Below are 11,860 nucleotides of genomic sequence, written 5' to 3'. Positions count from 1 at the left end.
TTGAAGCTCATTAGAGGGTGTGGAACGACATATACTGACTATTAGAATATCCCCCTACTACACAGAATGTGTGTATCATGAAGAGTCATTAAGCTCTAGAGGTACATAAAACTTTGAGGAAGAAATGAGTAGCAATCCTTTTGATTAAGGAATTAGTAGTAGGCAATTTAATGAAGAAGGTGATATGTTTGGTATGCTAAATGATTTACAAGCCTCTATTGAACATGAAGAAGAAACAGAGGAACTTCGTTTGGAAGATGAAATGCCGATGAATGTTGGAGTAGATATAGATGAAGATAGAACAAACAATATATTTCAGAACTTATTAAATGAAGCACGTAATGAGTTGTACCTCGGTTGTTTTGAATTTTCGTCGTTGAATTTTTTAGTTAAGTTGATGCTTGTGAAAGTTCTAAATGGTTGGAGTAACAAGTCGTTCGACATGTTGTTAGAACTCTTAAGAGCAGCGTTTCCAATGTGTAGTACTATTATCCCTAGTTCATTTTATGAAGCAAAACGAAAACTTCGTGACTTGGGCTTGGGATATGAGACTATTCACGCGTGCAAGTATGACTGTGTATTGTATTGGAAAGAGTTTGCTGATTTGCAACATTGTCCTACATGTGGCGAGACTAGGTACAAGTGTAATCATAATAAAGAGAAAAAAATTAAACATAAGGTATTGCGCCGCTTTCCTTTGGTACCTAGATTACAACGCTTGTTTGTATTGCAGGAAGGGTCTGCTGACATGAGATAGCATAGGGATAAACGTGTTGAAACAGATGATGTCTTGAGACATCCAGTTGATGCAGAGGGGTGGAAGCACTTTGATTCTGAATTTTCTGATTTTGCTTTTGATTCATGGAATGTAAGTTTGGGCTTGGCTTCAGATGGGTTTAACCCATTTGGTCAACTGAGTACCTCGTACAGTATGTGGTCTGTTGTGTTACTTCCTTACAATTTGCCATCATGGAAATGCATGAAAGAGACAAATTTCTTTATGTCACTGCTCATACCCAATCCTAAATCTCCTGGTAGGGAAATTAATGTGTATCTCCAACCATTTATTGAGGAATTGAAAGAGTTATGGACTTTTGGGGTACGTACGTATGACTCTCTTACAGGTCAGTTATTTCAGCTATACGCAGTCTTGTTGTGGAAGATTAATGACTTCCCGACGTATGGTGACCTATCAAGGTGGAGTACAAAGGGGTATCAGGCTATTTAAGTGTCACTGGTATGACATCGACGTAAACAAAAGTCAAAGAACACACATTGAAGTAGGGTACAAATCTCTCAACACATCCCGTTTTTGCTACGCGGAGGAACCTGTAATTCTTGCAACTCAAGTACATCAAGTTTTTTACGTAGATGACCCAAAAAATGGTAACAATTGAAAAGTTGTGAAAGTTGTCCAAAATAAGCATATATGGGACGTGCCAAAAGTGGAGGATGTTCAGAACGACCATATTAATGTACTAGAAATTGTTGTAAGCCATCAAGTGGATGACCACATCGAGGATGACACTCTATGCAGAACTAACGTTGATCCTACAATCGTTGAAAGATCGATTGTGCATCATATCACTGACGACTTCATCGACGATGTGGATGAACACTTGTCACATGTAAGCGAGGACGTTTATAGTAACAAACCACGTACCCATATATTTATGTAGTTTATATATTTTGATTCTAGCTATGTGTTCGTATTTGCTTATTCAATGTTTATTTTCTATGTCCATAGCCATTATGTCATCATCATATCTAAGTAATAATTTTATGGAGACGGACGCTATGTTCCTCGAGTTTGAGGACGATTTAGATAACATCGTGGAAGGGTCGTAGTCTGTGGGCGACAATACGGGTGAGTCTAAGAATTTCCTTCATTTTAACTTACTATTATTTCATGTTTTTTTTCTAACATTATATGTTATTATCGATTTATTGAGCAGGGTCTTTTTCTCAACAACCTGCGACTCCAACTCCTAGGAGACGTGTACAGTCTCGACTTTTGGAGTTAGAGCGCCACGTTGCAATAAATGGGCGCATTCCGATGACGATCGCCCCTGGAGCGGAGAAGCCTATTTCTCCACACGCCGTTCGCTTCAGCCAGGCGATAGGCATGTGCGTGCAAAAGACATTTCTCGTCCACGGCCTTAAGATGGCAGACGTTGGGAGAGAATACATTGAGGTCGTCAAGGGCGACCTCCGGGTAATTAAGTGGACTACATATTTATGATTTCATTTAAAACATATCTAAGTTTAACCAATCTAATGTGTTATGTTTGTAATGTGTAGCGATTGTTTGTGCTTGATTTCAATGATCAAGCAATGAATAGATTTGTTGAGCTTCAGATGTTCATGATCTTTAAAGAGTTTCGGGCCGACTGTCACAGACATTTCAAAAAATACAGTGACCCGGAGGAGGCTCGTGCCAACCCACCAAACGCATTGGTTGGACGTCATAAGAATTGACACTTCCTCTGCGACCACTATATGAGCCGTGCATTCCAGGTATTTGTCATGATTAATTATGATAACAAGTTTTAATATGTATAAGAAATAAACAATATAATTGTTTTCATGCAGGAGCAATCACGGACGAACAAGGCTGCTAGCCTTACAATCATAGTAGCGGGTCCAAGTCGTTTCTACAACGACAGTACGAGCTCGCTGGGAGAAAAGGGGAGTCGATCGATCATGTGGAGTTATTCTGGGAAATGCACGTTCGAGCTGGGACGTTCGTGTCGCAGGCCGCAGAGGATGCGCATGTAAGTTATGCCCTCATTAATTATCCTCTTTCATTATATATTTTTGCGCGTTACCTAACATAGTTTTTAAATTTATTGCAGAATCAAATGCTGGAACTCCAATCCCAGCCTACCTCAGAGGGTAATCAGCCACTCTCTGGGCATGAGATATGCGATCAGGTGTTGGATAGACGACCAGGCTACTCAAAAGGCCTTGGTTGGGGACCCAAGTCGAAGGCCCGCAGGACGATGAGTGCGAGCAGTTCGTCGACATCTTGTTCGCAGTCTACACAAAAAGAGATTGAATTACAAGCTAAACTTAATGAAGCTTTGGAACGGATTGACGTGCAAGATAGAATTCACCAAGCGTTAGCTTCACAAGTGGAACAAATGCAAAAGCTGATAAAAGACTTCACTCGTGCACAACAGGGACCACCACGTTATCCCTAGCTCTGCAGTACGTATATATGTCTCCATTATTCTTAAGTTTTTGCAATGATAGTATACAGTGAACATATGGATATATGTACTAAACTTAATTATTGTTATATCATTTTAGGATTGAAGGTGTAGAATGACGCGTACCTGCCTCGTTGGGAGACTTTTTATTATGTTTCCGTTTTTCTGTATTATGAGAACTACATTTTTTCTATTAAACTTACTAATATTTTGTGAACTTATTCGTATTATTAATTTTAAATCTTTTTAAATTTGTGTTTGTATTTATTAATTTATATTGAATTTGTTTTAATTTAATTCAAAACGTCGGGAAAAATATGTAAGCAATCTGAATGTCGTTGTAAATGTTTGAGCAAAATATTTTAGGGAAAAAAATTAGAAATTAAATATTTAAAAAAATATAAAATATAATTCTCGACGCAATGAAACATCGAGACTAGGATGCATAAGATACATCGGGGAAGGATATCCCGATGCACAACAGACATTGGAGAAAAACGTCGAAAGAGGCATTACCGACGCCGCACTTTGCCTCGACATAAGGTCCATCGGGAGAGGAACTCTCGATGCCACTATGGCCGACGCATGTCACGGCGTCGGGAGAGGTATTCCCGATGTCGTATCGACACAACATCGAGAATACCTCTCCCGACTCGGTTCTCTCGACATTTTTTCGACACTGTGAAAAATATCGGCATATCCTTTCCTGACGTATTTTCCATTTTTGCCGACATTTTTGTGCATCGGGAGTTCCCCCGTCTCTTGTAGTAGGTGCTCGATTCATTTATCACATATGCTACTGTAATAGAGCCTTCATGATGTGCTTTATTTCGAACATACTATTTCAAAGTGCGTAAACTTCTTTCAATGGAATATATCCAATTGTAAGAAATCGGACCAGTAACCTTGATTTCATATGGTAAGTTAACGACAATGTGTACTATAACGCTAAAAAAGGCAAGTGGAAATATTCTTTCCAACTTACAATAAAAGATTATGATATTTTCTTGCAATCTATCCAAATCACTTATTCTTATCATTCTAGCGCACAAGTCACGAAAAAAACTACATAGTTCGGTAATAGCAGTGTACACGTTTTTTGATAAGAATGCTTGAATACTAATAGGTAGCAGTCGATGTAATAAAACATGAAAATTATGCGTTTTGAGACCTGATATTTTCCCACCTCTTTCATTCACACATCGTGAAATATTATAAACAAATCCATCAGGAAATTTAACTGATCTTAGGAACTTGCAAAACTCAACTTGCTCGTTGCTAGTCAACATGTAGCTCGCATGTGGCTTGACCAATCGATTACCAACTTCTATCAAGTATAAATCCTTTTTTATTTTTAGATCTTGTAGGTCCAACTGAGCATTCGTGGTATACTTGGTTTTTCTTTCGATACTTAACAAAGTACCAACAAAATTGTAACAAACATTCTTCTCAATATGCATACGTTGAGTTTGTGACGTAACAATAGTCTCGACCACTAAAGAACTTCGAAAAAAATAGTTTTCTTTGTCCAATTTAGAGCTCTCTTTCTTTTCTTATCTTTTACTGAAAGATGTTTATTCATAACTGGAAACTCCAACTGATCTAGTTGTTACAGTATTTCATGCTCATTCATCACCATTGGAGGAGCCCTACATTCTACCTTTCTATTGTGTAGCCAACTTCTATGCCACATGTGGTTCTCTGGAAGATAGTGTCGATGTCACATGAAGGATATTCTACCTTGCATCCTGAACGACATCTATCACCCATGCATATGGAACATACCTGATACCACTTCATACTTTACCCTGATAAGTCACCATATGTCAGGAAGTCATTAATCATCCACAACAAGGTTAAATGTAGCTGAAATAAATAATTGGTAAAAGAATCGTACTTATGCACCCTAGAATTTCATAACTCTTTTAGTTCATCAATCAATGGTTGAAGATACACATCAATTTTCCTACCAGAAGATCTAAGATCGGGTATGAGCAATGACATAAAGAAATTTGTCTTCTTCATGCACTTCTAAGGTGGTAAATTGTAAGGAATTAACACAACAGGCTACATACTGTACGAGGTACTCATATGATCAAATGGATTAAACCCATATGAAGCTAACCCTAAACGCACGTTCCGTGGATTAAAAGGAAAATCAGGAAATTCACAATCAAAGTGCTTCCATCCTTTCGCATCAACTGGATATCTCAACAAATCATCTGTTTTAACATGTTTACCCTTATGCCATCTCATGTCAACAAACACTTCTTGCGAGACAAACAAGTGCTGAAATCTTGGTACCAACGGAAAGTAGCGTAATACCTTATGCAAAAAAATTTTCCTTTATTATGATTAACCTTGTACCAAGCCTTGCCACATGTAAGACAATGTTACAAATTAGCAAACCTTTTCCAGTACAATATGCAGTCGTACATACACGCGTGAATAATCTCGTATCCCAAGCCCAAGTCACGAAGTTTTCATTTGGCTTCATAAAATGAACTAGGGATAATACTACTAGACATTGGAAATGTTGCTCTTGAGAGTTATAACAATATGTCGAAGAACTTGTTACTCTAATTGTTTAGAACCTTAACGTGCATCAACTTAACCAAAAAATTCAATAAGAAAAATTCAGAACTACCGGGATACAGCTCATTACGTGTTTCATTCAATAAGTCCTAAAATATGTTTGTTATATCTTGTTCTATATCTACCCCAATATTCCTCGACATTTCATCCTTTAAAGTCTAAACGACCTTCTTCTGTTTTCTCTTCTTGTTCAATCGGAGCTTGTAAACCATTCAGGATACCTAACATATCATCTTCTTCATAAAAGTGGCTACTACTAGTTCTTTCATCAAAAGGGTTACTATTAGTTCCTTTATCAAAGTTTTCTGTACCTCTATTCAAGCTAACTGACTCTTCATCAAAGTTTTCATATCCAAGGGTCACTTTCACGCTTTACATGTGTCACCTTACTAATTCGTCACACCATGCAGCCAATCCAGTCTCGACATGTAGGCTAAATATCAATGACGATTAAACGTTCCCTTGAGACACCAACCTTACCTTCTTAGAAATCTAAACTCTTTAATCTCCTGACTCTCTCTCTATCTTTTCGGAAAGTAATAAACATTTACTTTCCACAGCGAGTTGTCTAGTCACCTCAGCAGGACACCTACTTCTTCGCCACATTCTCTAGGCGTAGATACTTCTCCTGCATTACTATGCTAAACGCCTAGGTTTTAGCATCCAACACATGTTTCTTCCTCGCTGGCTATTCTTTTCACATCACTTACCTTATCGCGGTAGACCTTTAGCTCAAACATTTGTCTTCGAGTCGACTTTTCTCCTATCGTGTCCTTTCTTACAGGATGTCCCATGCCTATAGTTATCTAAAATAACTTCCCAGTAAGGCTCATTTTCAACATGACTCCCTTTCTCTAGATTATGGCTGCACAATTGTCACCCAGTTGGTTGCGTGCATCTCCTCGCCTAACGTTCTATCCAAGGAATTACTTTCTTTTTGACTAAAATACTTCGATAAGATGTATAAAACACGATAAAATAGGGATACTGTTCTTTTGTAGTTTGCAAAACATGAGTTAACCAAATATTCTACTTTTTCAAGTGTTTTCTTCTAATCCAATGCAATAGGGCTTTCTTATTTTACATAAAAGGCTACAATAACTTGTATTTTGGATGGCTATTCTGGAAATAACCATATCACAATTGTACCAAAAGATCAGCACAAAAGACTATGTTTACATGTCATTATGACACGTTTTCCTTTTGTTGTATGTCATTCTGGTTGTGTAACACGCTAGGGACATTTCAAAGGTATATGATGGAAATATTCTCAGTCTCATGGATGACTTCTCAATACAATGAATGTTTGAATGGCTTGGAAGCTGTGTTAAAGAGATGCAAAGAGACGTGACTCGTATTGAACTATGAGAAGTGTAAATTTATGGTAATAGAGGAAATTGTGCTCGAGCACAAGATCTTCCATGCGGGCTTGTAAGTAGACCCTACGAAGATTGATGTGGTAAGTAAGTTACCAATGCCTTTTGAGATTAAATCATTGCAGAGCTTTTCGAGGCACGCCGAATTCTATAGAAGATTTATCAAAGGATTCTCCTAAATTGCCAAGTCGCTAAGCAACCTTTTGAGCGCCAACCAACTTTATATCTTTGATGAAAAGTGCCACCAAGTATTCCAAACATTGAAAGACGCTTTGACTTCAATACCTATTCTCATCACTCTTAATTGGTCACAACTTTTTGAATTGATGTGTGACGTCAAAGATGTTGCAGTAGAGACTATGTTGGGTCAAAAGAAAGATAAGGTGATCCATCCAATATACTATGTGAACAAAACCTTGAATGAAGCTCATGAGAATTACATAGCTATAGAAAGAAGTTACTCGTCGTAGTATTTGCGATTGAAAAGTACATGAGCTACATTGTTTGATAAGAATCATAATGTTCCATACGGACCAATTACCAAATCGGAGGCATCAAAGATTAACCAATCATTCATTCTGCATGTACAAGAATGGATAGAGTCAGTTCATCATTAATTCCATGTGCCACATGTTAATACAAGAGACGAAGAACCATTTTGAGTATTGAATGTTAATGTTTTCTCGATTGAAGTGAACTATGGGGTACACATTAAGCTTCCATGAACCCAACACATCGAAGACCTCATGATTTAGCTAATATCACATTTTTATTGTATTTCCATTTGTTTTAATTTGACAAGTTAGGGTAACTACCATTAATAGATTAGTATTAAAGATGGTGGTTGGAAGATAATTGTTGAAAGATAAAAGCTTAATTAGTTATTGTGTTATTTTGACTTTGTGGTATTTTCATTAATTAGTATAGAATCTCCAAAATGCTATATAAGGCCCTTATCCTTCCATTTGTAAAAGAAGACTTTTGATGAATGTTATTTGAAATCTCATATTGAGACTTTTCCCTTAAATTTTTGCAATTTTTGTGATAGAATGCATGTGAGTCATTTAATCTAAACTTGATCAAGTTTGATAGTGGAGTGATTCAATTTAGAATAAGAGGTAGACCAATCCTAACAATGAGTGATATTTCCAAATCTTGCTTCTAGATCCTTGGACTAAGATGTAATATAATCCTAACTTTCTCTTGGTTGATCTAATTTAGTATAAGGAGGTGTTAGTTTCTTATTTCAAAGCTTCTTGCTACGTTAGTTAATAACTTGAATCTTTAGATTGAGGTTTAGGATTGCCTTGTCATTTGGTATTAAAGCATAGGTTACATCTTTGTGGCCTACTCTAGGGTTTATTCTATCTTTCTTTCTTGAAAACTTTTAATTCTAGTTTTTAATTTCATATTATCATTTCTTGTCTTTTCATCTATCGTTCTTTATATCTTTGTTTTATTTTCATCTTATTATGTTTTACTTATTAAAAAAATTGAGAAGAAAAGCAAAAAATAATAATAAAAAAAAGAGTTGTGAAGAAAAACGAAAGTTGAGAAGAAGAAAAAATTATTCTTGCAATATTCATACAAATTGTGTGATTAATCTTGAGTTTTAATCAAATTTTGTATAATTGAGTTATTACATTAACTCTTTCTATCTTTCTATCATTTCCTAGGTCAATTGTGTCACGCTCTGCCCGCCTGGCTACTTCATGCGACCAAAAGGAGGCGTGTCGCCTACACACCCAATGCATACCTCTCAACGAGATAACGAGTAGAACGCCTAGTAAGTGAAACTTCTTCTGCAAATCTCCAACACATACCTCCACTTTGAACTCAAGAGATCTTTACAACTCAACGCAACGGAAAACACTTAAATAGCCAACTTAGCTTAATCGCCTAGCCTTTAATGCTTAAACTCTTTAGCAATTAAGCGATAAGCACGAAAGAGATACACAACCCAATACAACAAAAATAGAAAACACAACTTTGTTTTTATTATTTCATCCAATATTTTACAATTACATCTCTTTTCTCATAAGGCACAAAAATAAAACCTAAGCTCCCCGCCTTCCTTCATCCACTGGATTGCTACTCTTCGCGTCAAGGTGTTCAAGAGTATAAAAACCCCTTTCTTATACTTCTCTTTGATCGCCAAGCAATCCATCTTGAAGACAAGACACATCTCACACATAAAACTGGGATGCAAACCACCCTACACATAATAACTCTAAACCATCCAGAGATGAAAAACTTGTTCAACTTTCCAACGTCACAACCTATCTTACCTTTCCTTACTTGGCCCCACGCCTCAACACTTAGGGAAGAGAAACTTAAACACGTAAGTCAAATACTTAATGAGTGAAGGTTTTGAAAAACCTTTTTGGGAATACAAGTTAAGCACAAATTCATTTTCATTTCCCAAACACGTCTTCCAAAGCCTCATTTCATAAATCACAGAAATCTCACATTAGTTTCTCTTATTCTTTTCTACCAAGAACATGAATCCTCCCCCTCGCCAAGCCTACTGCAATTCACTCTCGCTAGTATCTTATGATTTAGCTATTGTGACGTTCACTCCATTCATAGCATCTAGGAAGTTTCCTGATTCATTTCTTGTTGCACTGGTGGCTCACACGATGCCATTTACATTAAGTGCACACCACATAATCACTGCTAATTTGATATGAATAAAACTAAAGTTTGCATGCATCCATCACAATCAGCACATAGAAAGCAAGAGTTTCTCTTTTCAAACAACAACAACAATAATAACATAGAGAGATACAGAACACATTATGCATAACTCAGACTCAGATGTATTAAGAAAACATTACAAAATGTGTAGTTTACAAGTCACCTACACATGAGTATTTAATATAAGGTCACTCATGCAAATATCTGATCCTCTTCTTCCTCAACCGAACGCCTTTCCTCACCTAGTACTTCCTCATCATAATTCAACTCCTTGCACTCTTTTGGCAAAATCTTCAAATAACAACACTTCACTTAGGGCCTCCAGCTCTATTTATACTAATCCTTTGGACCGGTTATTTACTTTACCGGCTAGTATTGAGTTACCTCTTTACACGTGTTGCCTTACCGACTTGCTACACCATGCAACCAAATCTAAACTCGACGCGTAAGCTTGACGGTCAACTCTAAATTAGACATTCCCTCGAGACGCAAACCTTATCCTCTCGGAAAGCCAAACTCTTTCTTGCTTACTCCTCGAGAAACCAAATTCTTTTTCACACCTTTTCCTTCCTTGCCTTCTGTTTCTCGCAACAGACCACAATCGCCCACTTCTTTTCTAACTTTGCTTCGCGTTACTTCACTAGAATGCCTAACTCTCTTTGTGATAGAACTTCTTCGTCGCGACATTCTTCATCCATTCCCTTCTTTCAAACGCAACTTCCTTCCTTCCTTTGAACTTTATCTTTATAATAAACATTCCTTTCATTTTAGAAAAAATCATCCCACTCCTTGGTACCTCCCTTCTTCAACATGACTCCTTATTTCGAATCTGAGCCCTCACAAATTGCACAATCATTTGAATGTCTTTTCACCTTCAATAATTAATTGTTGAAGACTTTCAAATCTGTGACTATTATACATAAACGAAAAGGAAAAAAAAAAGATCCCAAACATCCTCATGCCAAGATACAACAAAAGCACAAACACAAGTTCGAATAACATGAAATAGAACAATGGGCTCATGAGCCTGACCACCATGGAGATGATGGTTACACTTATGCCAAATAAAATAGATCGTAGCACACCAGACACATGCCACAACTTCCTCCTCATATCCTTCCCAATACCCTGACGACAAACCTAAGACAACTCAACATCCCACCCTTAAGCTTGTGAGAGGAAGCCATGACTTAAAGAACACAAGACCAAATATCACACCCAAAAGGACACGAAAAAACAAATAGTCACGAGACTCAAAACCTCCATCATATAAAATGCACGATGAGAGAACCAAACTATCCCACCTATATAACCTATCTTTAGTATCCAATTTATCTTTTATGGCCAACTAAGCACAAAAGGAATGCTCAGGAATATTCCCCTTATCCCACAACAAAGTCGCCCAATAAACCTGGACACTAAGAGGATGAATAACCTCTACGCACTCTCATCGAAAACCCACCATGATGACCTGAAACCTATACCCATAAATCCCCAACACTCAGACACGGACAAACAGCTTAAACCCTATTCCGTAGATCAATCAACTCAATGACACTCACGACTACTTTCACTCCCCATCTGGACCAATAAACTCTGATAGTCTAACCTTCCACCTACTAGTCGCATCATAAAGCACCTACTCCCCTACTTGCTTAAGGATCGAACCACCTTGCACCCATGGGTCAAGCCACACTCTACACAGCCTATCATGCTGACGTAAGATAGCTCGAAGACACCATGGCCGATCCATCCCATAATCAACTGACCACAATGACCTCCTTTATAATGTAGACCTCCACCCAAGCCATCCACAAAGAACCGAAACTAGTCAGCAACAACCAAAGAATCTTCAGATTACTGCAATGTTTCAAGATTGCCGATTACAGATAATAAGCCCACTCTTATCAAAAGGGAGACACACCTCCCCCCAAGCAACCTTGGAACCCCCTCTACCCTCCACCTTCCCTTTCCAAAGAC

Source organism: Cucumis melo, chromosome 1 (genome assembly GCF_025177605.1).
Source record: "Cucumis melo cultivar AY chromosome 1, USDA_Cmelo_AY_1.0, whole genome shotgun sequence".
NCBI classification, from domain to species: Eukaryota; Viridiplantae; Streptophyta; class Magnoliopsida; order Cucurbitales; family Cucurbitaceae; genus Cucumis; species Cucumis melo.
This window is presented reverse-complemented; position numbering follows the sequence as displayed.